We start from the raw sequence: 13,462 nt of genomic DNA, 5'->3' as shown, positions 1-13,462 counted from the left end.
CCACAGGCAAAGCCCCTCAAGTATGTTTTTGTACTTACTCTGGGTACCTTGGGTACATTTTCTTCTGAGTGACAGGCTGGCATTCTCTGGTCCTGTCCTGACTTAGCCATGAGAGGGAATGGTTTGTTCTTTTATTCCGTACATTTACCAAGTACCTAACATATGCCAGGAATGATACTAGCTGAATATGGTTCCTGACTTTGTGAAGCTTATAGCTCAGTAAAGAAAATTAGAAAAATTTCAAAAGCAATTGAAAAAATTCTTATAAGTGTGGTATTACTAAATAACAATAAAGAGATGCTGCAGAAGCATTTAAGAGTGGAACCCCTAAGTTAGGCAGCTGTTAAGGAAGGCCACCCTGGGAAAGTGGCATTTATCTGAAACATAAGCACGGACTTGTGTCAAAGAGCAGTACGGACCAGCATGTGGGAAGACCTGCAGTCCAGACTGTGCCTAGAAAGGACCCCCAGGCACTCAGGACAGAAGCCTTAGGGCATTCCCCGGAGTTTACTGATATCAAGTCTGGACTGGCTGGAGGCAGCGTGATGCAGTGGAGTGAACACGGAACAAAGTCTTACCTTTGCCACTGTGGCCTGTGAGACATTTTGGTCAATTACTTAATGCCACCTGACCCATAATTTCCACATATGCAAAACACAGATGATAACCCTTTATGAATGACTTATGAAATAATAAATATGAAAGCACTTTGCAAGCAGCCAACCATGTGAGTTAAAGGGAGGAAGTTGGCCATAGAGTATCTGACCCAGCATGGAAGATGGAACAAGGAACAGAAAATGCCGATGCTAGAAGGAGCCCGTCCTTTCAAAGTTTTATACTGTCTTAGAACATCAGAAGGTCTACAAATGCATATGTTCCACATACGTTATTTAAATCATTAAGAGCTGTTTTTTACATTAACTACAAAGCTTAGTTGTCCCAAAGGACCCCGCTCTCTTCCTAAGTGATATCATTGAAATTCTAGTTGCCTGGCTTAATGGAACCCATTGCCTCTGTAAATCTCTGGGGCTTGGAAAGCTGTGTCCTAGCCTGGTATCATATGACATCATAGGTGGGTTGTTAGTGCACCCCTTTGCCAGCAAAAGTCAACAAGTTTCTCTAGACCCCATGGCCAACCATAGGCTGGCAGAGAACAGCTAACTTTGTCTCTATAGAAATGTTTTATTCAAAATGCAAAACTATCTTATAATAGACGCTAGTCTCAAGCCAAGAACGCCAAAGATCACATAGGGTCTGGGATGACTGCAAGCCATGTTTGCTGTGTGATGAAATGGCAGAGAGATCTGTGGCCCCAACCCCTGAATGTCCATCAGTTCCTTCTTCTGGACCATTTAGGAATGAAACGCAGCAAGACTGACACTCACAATGCCCCTTTGCCAGTTAATCATTGGTGACTCTTAGCTGGGGTACAATTTCTTTTTCAGTTGTTAGCTAGCAAAGTAGGAGCGGGGAGCCCAGCCATTGGCTGGGCCTCAGGCAGTGGAGAATGACTGGGGATAACACTCGCCTACCACCTGATCGCTAAGCAGCAGCGTGCACACAGGTTATGCTGTGAGGGTTAAATTCGCCCTACAAGTAACACACCAGCATGGTGCCCAAACAGAGGGAATGCTCTGCGCATATTCCTGACTATGACTGTCATCTACCTGCATGGGAGACAGGGCCTAAGCCCTCAGAGAACAAAAGCCTTTAGAAGAAAGGCATATCCCTTTTCTTTTTGTTTCCCACAACATTTCCTCCTAACCCCCTTGTGCTGAGCACCACAGCTGTTTTCCTGGTTTTGAAGGCCAAATTTTAAGAGAAGACAGGGTATTGGGAATAGATCATCCTTGAAAATTGACATGACAAATGCCCACTGCCCAGCTTATGTGAGAGTGTGTTCTGTGTGTGGCACGTTGCGTATGTGTACAGCACAGCATGTGTGTGATTTGTATGCATGGTATACACGCGTAGTGTGGTATATCTTGTTCAGGTGTGTGTGTGTGTATGTGCGTGTGTACTAAGAATTTGAAATGGGACTTTTCAGTTGGCAACCGCCTAAGGCCATTCTGGCTCTGAAGTCTTTGCTCACATAGAATTAGCACAAGGGACAGATTGTCAGGAGGAGGAAAGGTCTGCAATCTTCCAACCAGCTCAAGACCCATCTAGTAGCTGCTACATTTCAAAATTTAACCTCACAACTATCCTATGAGACACAGCTTAATACTCCTGTTTAATAAATGAGAACACGGAGGACCAGAGGTGAAATCGCTATCCAAGGTCATATAACCAGTTAGTAAGTGACAGAGCTAGGTATTAACCTGGTGACACAAAGTCAACCTATCTGATTGAAAGAGGGGTTCAGACATGGGGCAGTCAGAGTCCTGGGGGGCTGGTGCCCAAGGTGGAAGTAAAGAGATGACAGTGAGATTTAAAGACGGGTGTTAGGCCCCAGAGATCTCACTGGAAGTCTTAAGGGAGCCATACTCTCCCAAGGCCCCTTATTTTGTCGTTCTGTGAATATCAACATGGACGCAGAGAAATCAGCTCCCAGAGACAGATCATCCCAGATACTCTACGTCCAGGGGCAAAAAATGGGTTGGGCCAAGAGCATTTGAGATTAAATTCCCTTGGGTGTCACTTTCCAAGGACAAGTTTTAGATTCTATATCAGAAAAAAGTTTGGACTTTTTTTTTCTTTCTTTTTTTATTTTTTAATTGTTGTGCCTGGACTTTGATTGCTATCTGCAAGGGAAACAGACAGTGGAAACTATTTCATTGGGACTGATGGGAAAAACATATTTTCACAGTGCCCTGAATCACCATGCACAGTGTTTGAAGTCATTATCACAATAAGGGGGAAGGTGGGAGGAGAAATAGAGGCCACCGCTGACTTTTAAAAAGAGAAGGGGGTAGGGGAGGTGTAGGGGTGGGATGGGGGGTAGGGGGGAGACAGGGAGAGAATGAGAGACAAGAGAGAAAAATAATCATAAAACAAAAAAGCCAGACTGGGCTTTGATTGCTGGTGAGAAATTTCCACTGAACATTAAGCTCTTCCTGACTCTTTCTTCCTGAGTCCTGTCTGGGCTGTAAGATGGGGGAGCATGGATGTGATTAGACACCTCCTGGATGCCGCATTTTGGGGGCTTACTGTTCTTTTATTTCCTTATTCTTCATTCATTCTTCATTTCATCATTTCTTCATTCATGCACACCTTCTATCAACACTTACTAAGTGTCAGACTATGAACCTAGTGCCGAGAGGGCAAAGCTGAGCCAGAAAGATGAAGCTTGCAGTCCATTGAACAAGAAGAAATGCAGGTAATTGCAGCTTGTGTGATAATTCTAGAGTGAAGGCAGAGGACATTGCAGGAAAGAGTGGAGAACAGTCTTGTTTCACTGTGTTGTTCCTCTTTTGTGCTAGGAATATAGACAGGACAAAATGCTCCCTGTTCTCTCTGGATGTCACAATCTAATGGCTATTCTAGAAGGAATTGAATCAATAGCGCCAAGCCCTTGGAACATAAAATCTTGAATTGTTATCAGCAGGCCTAATGAATGAGAGATAAAAAAAGATAAAATGTTCTCACCCTTAGGGTTTACAAGGAAAGTTTGACAGAAAGGGACTTTAGGACCACACCTGGTGTCTCTTGAATCGAAGTCTCTTGGTAGGTGGTATTGTGCTTTACCAGTGAAGAACATTGGAGGGGACAGTTTTGGGAGAAAGGATGTTAATCTGCATTTGGGACACGATTCGCTTGCGATGCCTATAAGATATCCAAGTGAAGACATTAGGTGGAAGTTGTACACATGAGGCATGTCAGAAGAAAATATAGTTTGGAAATATAGACTTGGAAGTTGTTATCCTGGAGATCATTGAAACCAAGAACTCTGATAAAATCATCTCAGCTGTGGTCATATGCACAGTCCATAATGTTTGTTTGTTTGTTTTTTCGGATTATCATGAGGCTACATGCAACTAAGTTACATTGTTTGCATTTGTAAGATAACGCCGGGAGGTGTAGGTGTGTCCTGAGTTTTGATGATAACTCTGCAGGACTCAAGGAGAGTGGAATTACAAGAACTCTGGCTGAGGTGAATATTTAAAGAGGCTTGCAATTCATTTGATGCAACTGTATGCACTAAATCTCTACTCAAAAGAGATCATTGGGCTATCAAACTAAATTCCTACTCAATACAATAATCCACTCAAATGCATCTCAGCCTCAGATTAGATACCTGTTATAGGAGGTTTTGTAACCATTGCTGAGCGACACATTTAGTGCAAAGGGAGTAGGTTTTTGGTTTCAGGCCCCTCTAAATTAAATGGACTTTCCATTTACGTATCTGTTCCTCACTGCTTTCTTTTATCCACCAGACCATCCAAGAGCACCTTGTTCAATGTAGAGCTATTCAAATATCTAATCTAGTAATCTAGAAATGTTATCAATTAATGAACAAGGCTAATCTGGGATTATATGATTTTCCAAAACTCACATCACCTACCTGTGATCATATTCTTTTTCTGTTTTCATGATTATAAAACATCTACACTTTTTTTCATCAAATCATCCAGTTTTGTGTTTTTGGTAATAAGAATGTCCTTTGTAAAAGTAATCAGCTTTTTCACGAGCCATCTACTGACTGTCATTTTGCATGGACATTTGTTACCCGTCAGTCAAAACCCTCTTTTCTGGGTGTTGGAGGATTTTGGAAGGACCAAACCCCAAACCCCAGGAAATTGGGACATTTTCAGGGTTTCTCAGGGAGTTTATAGTGGAACTAAAGCTGCCATCTTGTACCCATTTGCAGGCAAAACCCATTCCCCTCTTTTTAAAGGAGAGGCTGGGAGATAGATGAATCCAAAGTTTTAACAAGTCAATCTGTTATTGCAACATCTCCCTCTGATGATGAGTTAAGTGCAAATGAATCAGAACCAGATGTACCAATTTTCCTGAAAACAATGTGTTTAAACATTGGAAGAGAAGGAGGGAAGTTTTTAGCAAAACTCTCCAAGATGTGTGGCTATACGATATATAGGTAGCACTTTGTCCTGCTGTTTGGTACTCCCCTCATGGGGAAAACTCCGTATCAGAGCTTCAGGGGCAGCAGGGCTGTGAGGGTGGGGATGGCACCCAGCATACGATACCCAGTGTGACTTTCTTTAGCTCTCGTTTTCTCTGAGGTCATTTTTGGCAAATGGGTTTTGGATGAATAAAGCAATCATAAGGAATCAATTCTGGAAAAAAATCCAGGCATAGACTTTCAACATGCATATCTCTTGGACTGTGATAAGATTCAAATTTTCAGATTCAGCTACAGTCTCCTGAGTCCTAGTTAAGTGCAAAGTTTCGGGCTTTTAAACACTCACGTGGTTCTTTTTCCTCCTTGTCGATCCAACAAAGCTCTGAGGTGGCAGGATTAAGAACACTTTACAGATGAGTAAAAGCTTCAGAAAAACGAAGTGATTTGTGCAAGGTCACCCAGGTAGGAAGCAATAGAGCTGTCTTATCCCTCACAGTAGGCACAGGTGGCTATTTGAATTTAGATTGGTTGAATCTCAATGAAATTAACAACTCAGTTGTTCAGTTGCATAGCCACATCTCAAGAGCTCTATTGCCAGATGTGGTAATGGCTACTCTATCATATAGCACAGAGGGAGAACATCCCTCATTGTAGAAATTTCTATCATGCAATGCTGCTGTAGAGCCCGAGTTTCAGCTAACTTCTTTATGACAAAGTTCCTCTGTGCTCCTTCCATTATGCCAACCTGAGTTGTCTCACATAACACAAGCAAAGGAGAAGAAAGGCAATTCCTCCTGTGCACCACTGCAAACTTTCTCCTTCTCACCTCGGGTAGAGTGTACCCTGAGACTCAAGCGGATTCTTTCTAAGTCTGCTTTGTCCCTTGTGGTGGCACAGCTGAGGGCCAGGAGTAGCACGGATTGAGTTGGCTGTTCTACTCCCCCACATTTCAGGGACATCTTGGGACAATGGCAGAGGCTGTCGACTAAGGCAACATTAACACTTGGCAAAATTAGGAGTGCAAAGGGTACCAGCATTCTAGAGTGGAAAGATGGTGCAAATTTAGCAGAAAAGATTTGGGTCTGAATTCCTTAGCCTTGGGCAAGATGTGAAGAGGGGGTGGTGCCATCTTCTTCTCAGGCATGTGAGGATTCAGGTGTGAGAGCAGCTCTAAGACCCTCAGCAAAAAGCTAGGTCTCTCCTCTTTGGCCACATATGGCTTCCTCTTTCCCCACCTCTCCCCACTCCTTTCCTGGCCACACCAGTTCCCATCAGTGCTAAAGAGAATACTCTTCGAGTTCAACCTATTCCTTCCATTTTCAAAACTAGATATCAGGAGAATGCCTGCTAATCTTTTCTACAATGTGTAGGAATTACAGCAACCCTTCTCAGATGTACATCCTCCTTTTTCCCCCCCCCCGCATTCTCTAGTCTTGCAAAAGTAAGCATCTCTATGTTAATACACACATTCAGGTAGGCTTGTGCTTGAGTAATGAGAGGACAGTCAGATTTACTCAGGCAAAGCCAGTAGATTTTAACCCCGACCATTTCCACTGCTCTGTTTTGTTCATTTGTTTATATAGCATTATCTGCCTTGCAGCCTACTCCCTGTGGCTCTACTGAAACAGTAAAGTATAAATTAAAAATATTTAGTATTCAGCATCTGGGAAAATAGAAAGTAGAATAGAAAGTTAAGAACATAGAGCACAACACAGGCTAGACGTGGAGATCCTAAGGAAAGAAACGACATTGAAATAATGAAATTATATAACTTGATTACTTAACTAGTAACCATGGATCAATATTTATCCTTATATTTGACTAACACTTTATCAAATGATTTATAGAACCCGCCACATAATAGAGGTTTTATGAATATTTCTTGAATGGTGTGAGGGAGATAAGCCCTTACAAGGTGCAATTATTTTTGGAGGGGACCCAGCTCACTAGTGGCAGAGCCTGGCCACTGTGTCTCCTGACCCTAATTCATTGGTTAGAGTAGAGATCATTGCTTAGAGTAGAGATCACAACGCACAGTTATTCAACAGTAAAAAGATACAGTGTAAGAGGCTCTTTTGTTCCTGGGATACTTCTGCTGAGTTTCCCAACAAATCTTGGAGGTGGGCCTCACAACCCCATCATGGTGAGAAATGATTCTCACAGAGTGACACAATTATAAGAAACGCCGTAAGCATTTCAATCCTGGGAGTTTCACTGCACCTGCAGTGCTCTTTCCACCACACCCCAGGTCTTTCCTCTCTTGTGCTGTTGTCAAAGAAGCCAAAGGAAAAATAAATTCAGAAATGCACTATTTCCAAATTAGGGCATTAAATATCTGTGGGTGACCTGTGGGATGATATCTCTAACGAACTGGAACAGGAAAGGAAGGCCAAGGGAAGTTCTCTGGTCAGTAACTCCTGCAGACCCTGGGAACAAAGGCTCTGATATTGGCTTTGATTCGAGAGCAAATCCGTTCTGAATGTCTGCTTGGGGCTGATTTCAGGAGAAGTGTCTTGCTGTGCAGAGAATGTGCAGTGGAGTCCGAGATGCCCAGGGCCCCATCACCAGGCTGCTCAGAAGCTCCTCACTGTGTTTCTTTCCTGGAAGACGCTCTCAGGGAGGCCTGTGCTGATGTTCTGGGTTTGCTTGTATACCGTGTGTGTCTTGGTGTATAGTAGGGTGATTCTTTTTCCTCCAGTCATGCATTTTGTGTTTTATGATCTTCACATAAAAGGAGAAGAGAGGGGAGAGAGGCTGTTGTTTGGGTGAGGAGGAGAAAGGGGAACATTGATGGGAGGCAGGAAGCAGAATTATGTAGATTTAATTGGCCTCATTCTAGATCAGTGAGCTCTGTTTTCATGGGGTAGCAATGAATAGGCCCATAAAGATAAACCATGTTTCACTGTTACTGGGCCGGAAGATGACAGTTTCATTCTTTTATTATTTATTTTTTTTTTTGTTTTTTGTACAGACAGAGTCTCACTTTATGGCCCTCGGTAGAGTGCTGTGGCATCACACAGCTCACAGCAACCTCCAACTCCTGGGCTTAAGCGATTCTCTTGCCTCAGCCTCCCGAGTAACTGGGACTACAGGCGCCCGCCACAACACCCGGCTATTTTTTGGTTGCAGTTCAGCCGGGGCCGGGTTTGAACCCGCCACCATCGGTATATGGGGCCGGCGCCTTACTGACTGAGCCACAGGCGCCGCCCGACAGTTTCATTCTTATCCTTCCTTGGAGCGCAGGTGACAACTCAGCTATTAACTTCTGTTAGCCACAGGGACTCTGAGTTTCAGGGGAACCCTTTTAACTTGCCTGGGTGTGTAATAACGATCCTGTATCTTTGTAAAGGGGCCTAGTTTACAAAGCTCTGTTCCATGTTATCCTGACTGCGTTGTGAGCTTTAGACTAACCCCATAAACTATCCATGGGTGATTATTGCTCCCATTTTCCTAATGAGGGAACTGAGGCCCAGGGAAGTTAGACAAGTTTCTAGAACATAGGCAGTACCAAGATTAGAAAGAAGAGAAGGAAACCAGTATTTACAGCTTGTTAACCTCACACTACCCACCCTCTTGAAAGAGGACGCTAAGGGATTAAAAGTTGAACGTCCATTTGATCCTGCCAACCATTACTAGATATCTGCCCAGAAGAAAATAAAAATAATTTTGCCACAAGGACATTTGCACTAGATTGTTTATTGCAGCTCAATTCACAACTGCCAAGATGTGGAAGCACCCCAAGTTCCCATCAACCCTGAAACGGATTAACAAACTGTGGCATTTGTATACCATGGAGTACTATTCAGCCGTAAGAAAAGATGGTGACTGTTTTATCTTTTATGTTTACCTGGATGGAGCTGAAACACATTCTTCCTCGTAAAGTATCACAAGAATGGAAAATAAAGTATCAGATATGTTCAATACTAATATAAAACCAGTATATAAACAACTATGTGCCCACACAAAGGAAAAAACCCAAGTGTAGCGTAGTGAGGGGGGAGGGACAAAGAGGAGGAGGGAGGGTGATTGGCAGGCTCTCACTTAATGTGCACAGGGTAAGGGTGCTCAGCACGGTCCCTGGGTGAAGGGCTCAACCACAACTTGGTCTTTACCTAAACACTGTACCCTCATATCAATATGAAATTTTAAAAAAGAAGAAAAGAAAAAAAAAATAAGAAAGAGGACCCTGCATCCTAGAGAGGGGCCAGCCTTGGCCTAAAGTCATTCAGTGCAGAATCTGCCAACAACTGGGGAGATTGGGTCAGAATCAGACAGAAACTGAGCCTGCTGCCACTAAAATTTCCTCTGCACCCCCAGTCTGTGCATTGTGGTTGGGGTGGGGGGTGCAGTGAGCTTTGAAGGGAAAAAGACCTCAGCACTGATTACCCCAAACCACTGGCAAACCAAACATTATGTAAATCAGGACCCACCACACAAATAATAGCTCACATGTGTAAGGCACTTTCAAAGGCACTTCGCACAACAATTCTGTGGGCTAGATGCGATTATCATCCTAATTTTACAAATTTGGAGTCCAGCCTCAGAGAGGTGAGTAACTTAACTACAGTGATACAACTCGTGGGAGGCAGAGCTGGAATTCTCACACAGCTTCCCTCTGACACACAAAGATCATCTCCTTCTAACTTGCGTTTCCCTCAGGCCAATCCTTGTTTTATTTGGGTCATTTCTGTGGGCTCGTGAGCTAAATTTAACCTACTCTGTCCCCACCCTCATAATCTACAACACAAAGTTCAAACTTCTCAGCCTGAAGTTCCAGATTCTCAGGTTTTCCAAATGCATCTTCCTCTGCCTCTCAACACACACCCCACCTGTCGTCCCTGAGCTCCCCCACACCTGGTGTGGCTCTTTCACCCTTCAATTCTTTGTGCCTAGAGCAGCATTTCCTTTATGCATTGAGGACCCAGCTTCTCTTTCAAAGACCACCTCCGATGACATCCGTTCCAAGTGTCCTCAGGCCCACACATGCTCCCCTATGGTCCAGACCATAATATTGTCTTCCTCACCCTCCACTTATCTGACCTTGCATGGCCAGGTGCGTGTTCCTCAGTTCATCCTCAGGACTGACCACAGTGACTGACACACTCTGGGCACACAGTAGGCACAGAATGCACATTGTCCTCAGCTATGCAGAAGTTGACATTACGCCCTGCCTCCTCCTCCACCCCCATCATTCTTGCCCTCTGATGTGATGAAACAATTCAGGACTTTGCAATCAGATGGATGTGGGTTCATATCCTGACACGCTCACTTCTGAGCTGTATGACCTTGGGCAATGACTTATTTAGGCCTCCCGATTTTGAGTTCTTTCCTCTGATAAAATGTGATGGCGCCACCTTTCCTGTAGAGAAACTGAGAGATTGAACAAGGTGAGGGACAGAAAGCACGCAGGACAGTGCTTGGCATGAAGACAACTCTCAGTGGATGTGGATTGCTAAACGCAGCTGTCATTTCTGTTGTCATTTACAATACCTCCCAGCAAGGTGATCAGGTCGCGTTTGGATGTAGGCAATGTGATTTTGTTGCTGTGGAGTGACCGACACACCTCTCCTTCTGTTTCACTTCCCCATGTAACGCCCCATGTTTGTTTCAATCTTGCGGGCATTCCCTATCTGGAGTTGGGGCTTTGTAAACTCTTCAAATGCTCCTGTGCTCTAAGAGGCAACAACTTGGGAAAAGAACACAGGCAGAGAGAAGAAGGGGAGCCAGGGCACAGGAGAGGCATCTACTCCCTAAGAAATTCACTCAGCCTCTTGGGGACTTGTTTCGGTCATCTGCTGAGGAATGCTGGGCGAGGGAGCCTGTAAAATTTTAGTGCTTCAAGGCACTGAAGGTGTAAGCCTTTTACTTTGCTATCCCGAGATACCAAATGCTCTCAGACATAAAGATGAGTATGCATCCGAGTGTATCTCTCCTGCCCTCTTTCCAACCACCCGTGTGTACACACGTACACTCACACGACCCTCAAACGCCCTGAGGAAACCCACAGCTCTGTTGTTTGAACATGTTGTTTTCTTTAACCAAGTGGCTGTTTGCAAATGTTTTCTGATTGTAACAGCAGTGAGGCCACCTCTCCTGGAGGAGACTGCGTTCTTTCCCTTTGAAAGATGCTGTTTACCGAAATGAATTCCACCTCCTTCTTTGTTTGGCTTTTCCTTTGTAAACAATCAAAGCCAACTGGCAGAGCTGGGGAGCTGGTTTCAGCCCATGTGGCATAAGCTTTCTTTCTTTTCCGTTTTATCCTTCTGGGCTGAAGCACAGACTGTATTCTGAGCCCTACATTCCTTTGCAAGAGGTCTTGGCCAATATGCACCATGAATACAGTATTATGAAAAGAAAAAGATCAGAACTGAGAAGGGTCAGACCCCGGGGGGTCATCAGAAACCACGGAGCCCAGCGTCCCCTGAGACTTTTCACAGGACACACTGCAAGCAGCTTCTCAGAAAAATGACTCAGTGGCAGATGAATTGGGAGAAGAAAAGGAGTAGCGTAGCCTTTAATCAGCAGTCACAACACACCTGAGCATAGAAAACGTCTCAGACTTGCGGTTTAACAAATTACGTTCAATTGTGTTTAATTTTGCATTTCCCACGTATATATGAAGAGGGGACTTGGATGTGTGTGTGTGCCCGTGTAGCCACGTATGTGTAGGCAATGCGAATTCATAGCAGAGTGGATTTGTGTCAAGGTATTTGTTAACCCTAAAGCTCCCTTACCCCCCACCCTCCACTCCACCCGCTAAATATTGGTGCCTATCAGCTGCCTCTGACTCACTCACACATTGGGTTTGGTCTTTGTGGTCCTGGCTTCAGGTCTTTGTGTTACATTTTTGAACTATTTACCACCACTTAGAAGTTGGGAGTTTTCTCATAAAAAGCCAAGACTCTTGCAAAAGTGAAGGATCTGACACAGTTTGTGGTGGGGGGAGCAGGTACCTGCATGTGCAGGTACACATGCACAGGCCACCATCTCTGTAGCTCACCACACTCCCAGGCTCACGCTACTTGCTGGCGTCCCAGGCTTGGTCGTCAGCAGCGTTTTAGCTGACAATGCTCAGTTCAGAGCACACCCTAACCAGGCCATACTTTGCTCCTGGTACTCTCTCAGCTTTCCTTCCCAAGAGGTGACTGGTGTCTTTGATGAGACCATCTTTTGACAGGTGAAACCTAAGGACTGCTTGGAGTAGATAAACCACTGTGTATTAACAATAGTAGTGACGATTCATTGAGTATGTATTCTGTACCAACCTCTGTTCTTAGCATTTAGCAGTGATTCCCTTATTCAATCTTCATAACAACTTTATAAATTAGATATTATTGTGATACTCCCCTTTTGAGATGAGGAAATTGGAGCACAGAATGATTAGTACAACTTGCCCCAAATTATACACTTTATGCCTAACAAAGCTAAGGTTTGAATATAGCGAATATGCTCTTGACCACTACATTACATTTCATAAAGCAATTGTTTTATATAAGCAACATAATTTTATGTTTTGAAACTTTCCATTTTAGACTTATAGACAAGTTGGAAACAATAATACCAATAATTCCCTTACATACCTCATCCTGTTTCCCTAATGTTAGCTGCTCAAATAACCATAGGATAGTTATCAAGCAGAGGAAGTTAACCTTGGCACCATGTCATTAACTCGACTACAGACCTTTTTCTACTTTTGCCCATTCTAACATGAATGTTTTCCCTTGTGTCTTCCAGGGTCCTATCCAAAATCTCACATTGCATCTAGCTGTTACTTCTCAATCTTCCCTGTCTATAACACTTCTGTTTCATTTTGGATTTTATGTCCTTGACACTTTTGATAGATATTGATTAGTTACTTCATAGACTGTTTCTCAATTTGAAAGAGTCTGATATTTTCTCGTGATAGAAGTGAGGTTAGACATTGTTGGCAAAAAGAGATGTATGTTCTCAGGGTATTGTATTATAACAATCGGTCATATTACATTGTTGATTTTTCTCATTGCTGGTTGTGTATTTTGATTATTGAGTTGGTATCTACTTTTTCTCTACCATAAAGTTACTATTTGCTTTTTTCTTTTTTGCAGTTGATAAGTTTCTTGGGGAAAACAATTTGAAATTATGTAAATCCTGTTTACCCTTAAGCTTTTGTCTACTAAGTTTAGCATCTTTTAGTTGATTTTTATCTGTAACAGCGTGCCACTGTTTAAAAAAGAATCCTAAGCCTTTTGCAACAAGGTGAAGTTTTTGCTTTTAATAAAAAAATTACAAAATAAATAGAAAATACTGGGCGATCATAGCCAAAGTCAAGATTTTAATGCAAACTATTTGAAAGCTACTTCTTTACTTAATGATACATATTGTCTTCAGCTTCATAATGAAATGGATGTTAAACTTTGCAAGTGAATTTTGTGATGTTGAGCAAGCACTATTCAGAATCTC

This window comes from Nycticebus coucang, chromosome 22, assembly GCF_027406575.1.
Source record: "Nycticebus coucang isolate mNycCou1 chromosome 22, mNycCou1.pri, whole genome shotgun sequence".
NCBI lineage: Eukaryota > Metazoa > Chordata > Mammalia > Primates > Lorisidae > Nycticebus > Nycticebus coucang.
Note: the sequence above shows the minus strand (reverse complement) of the source record.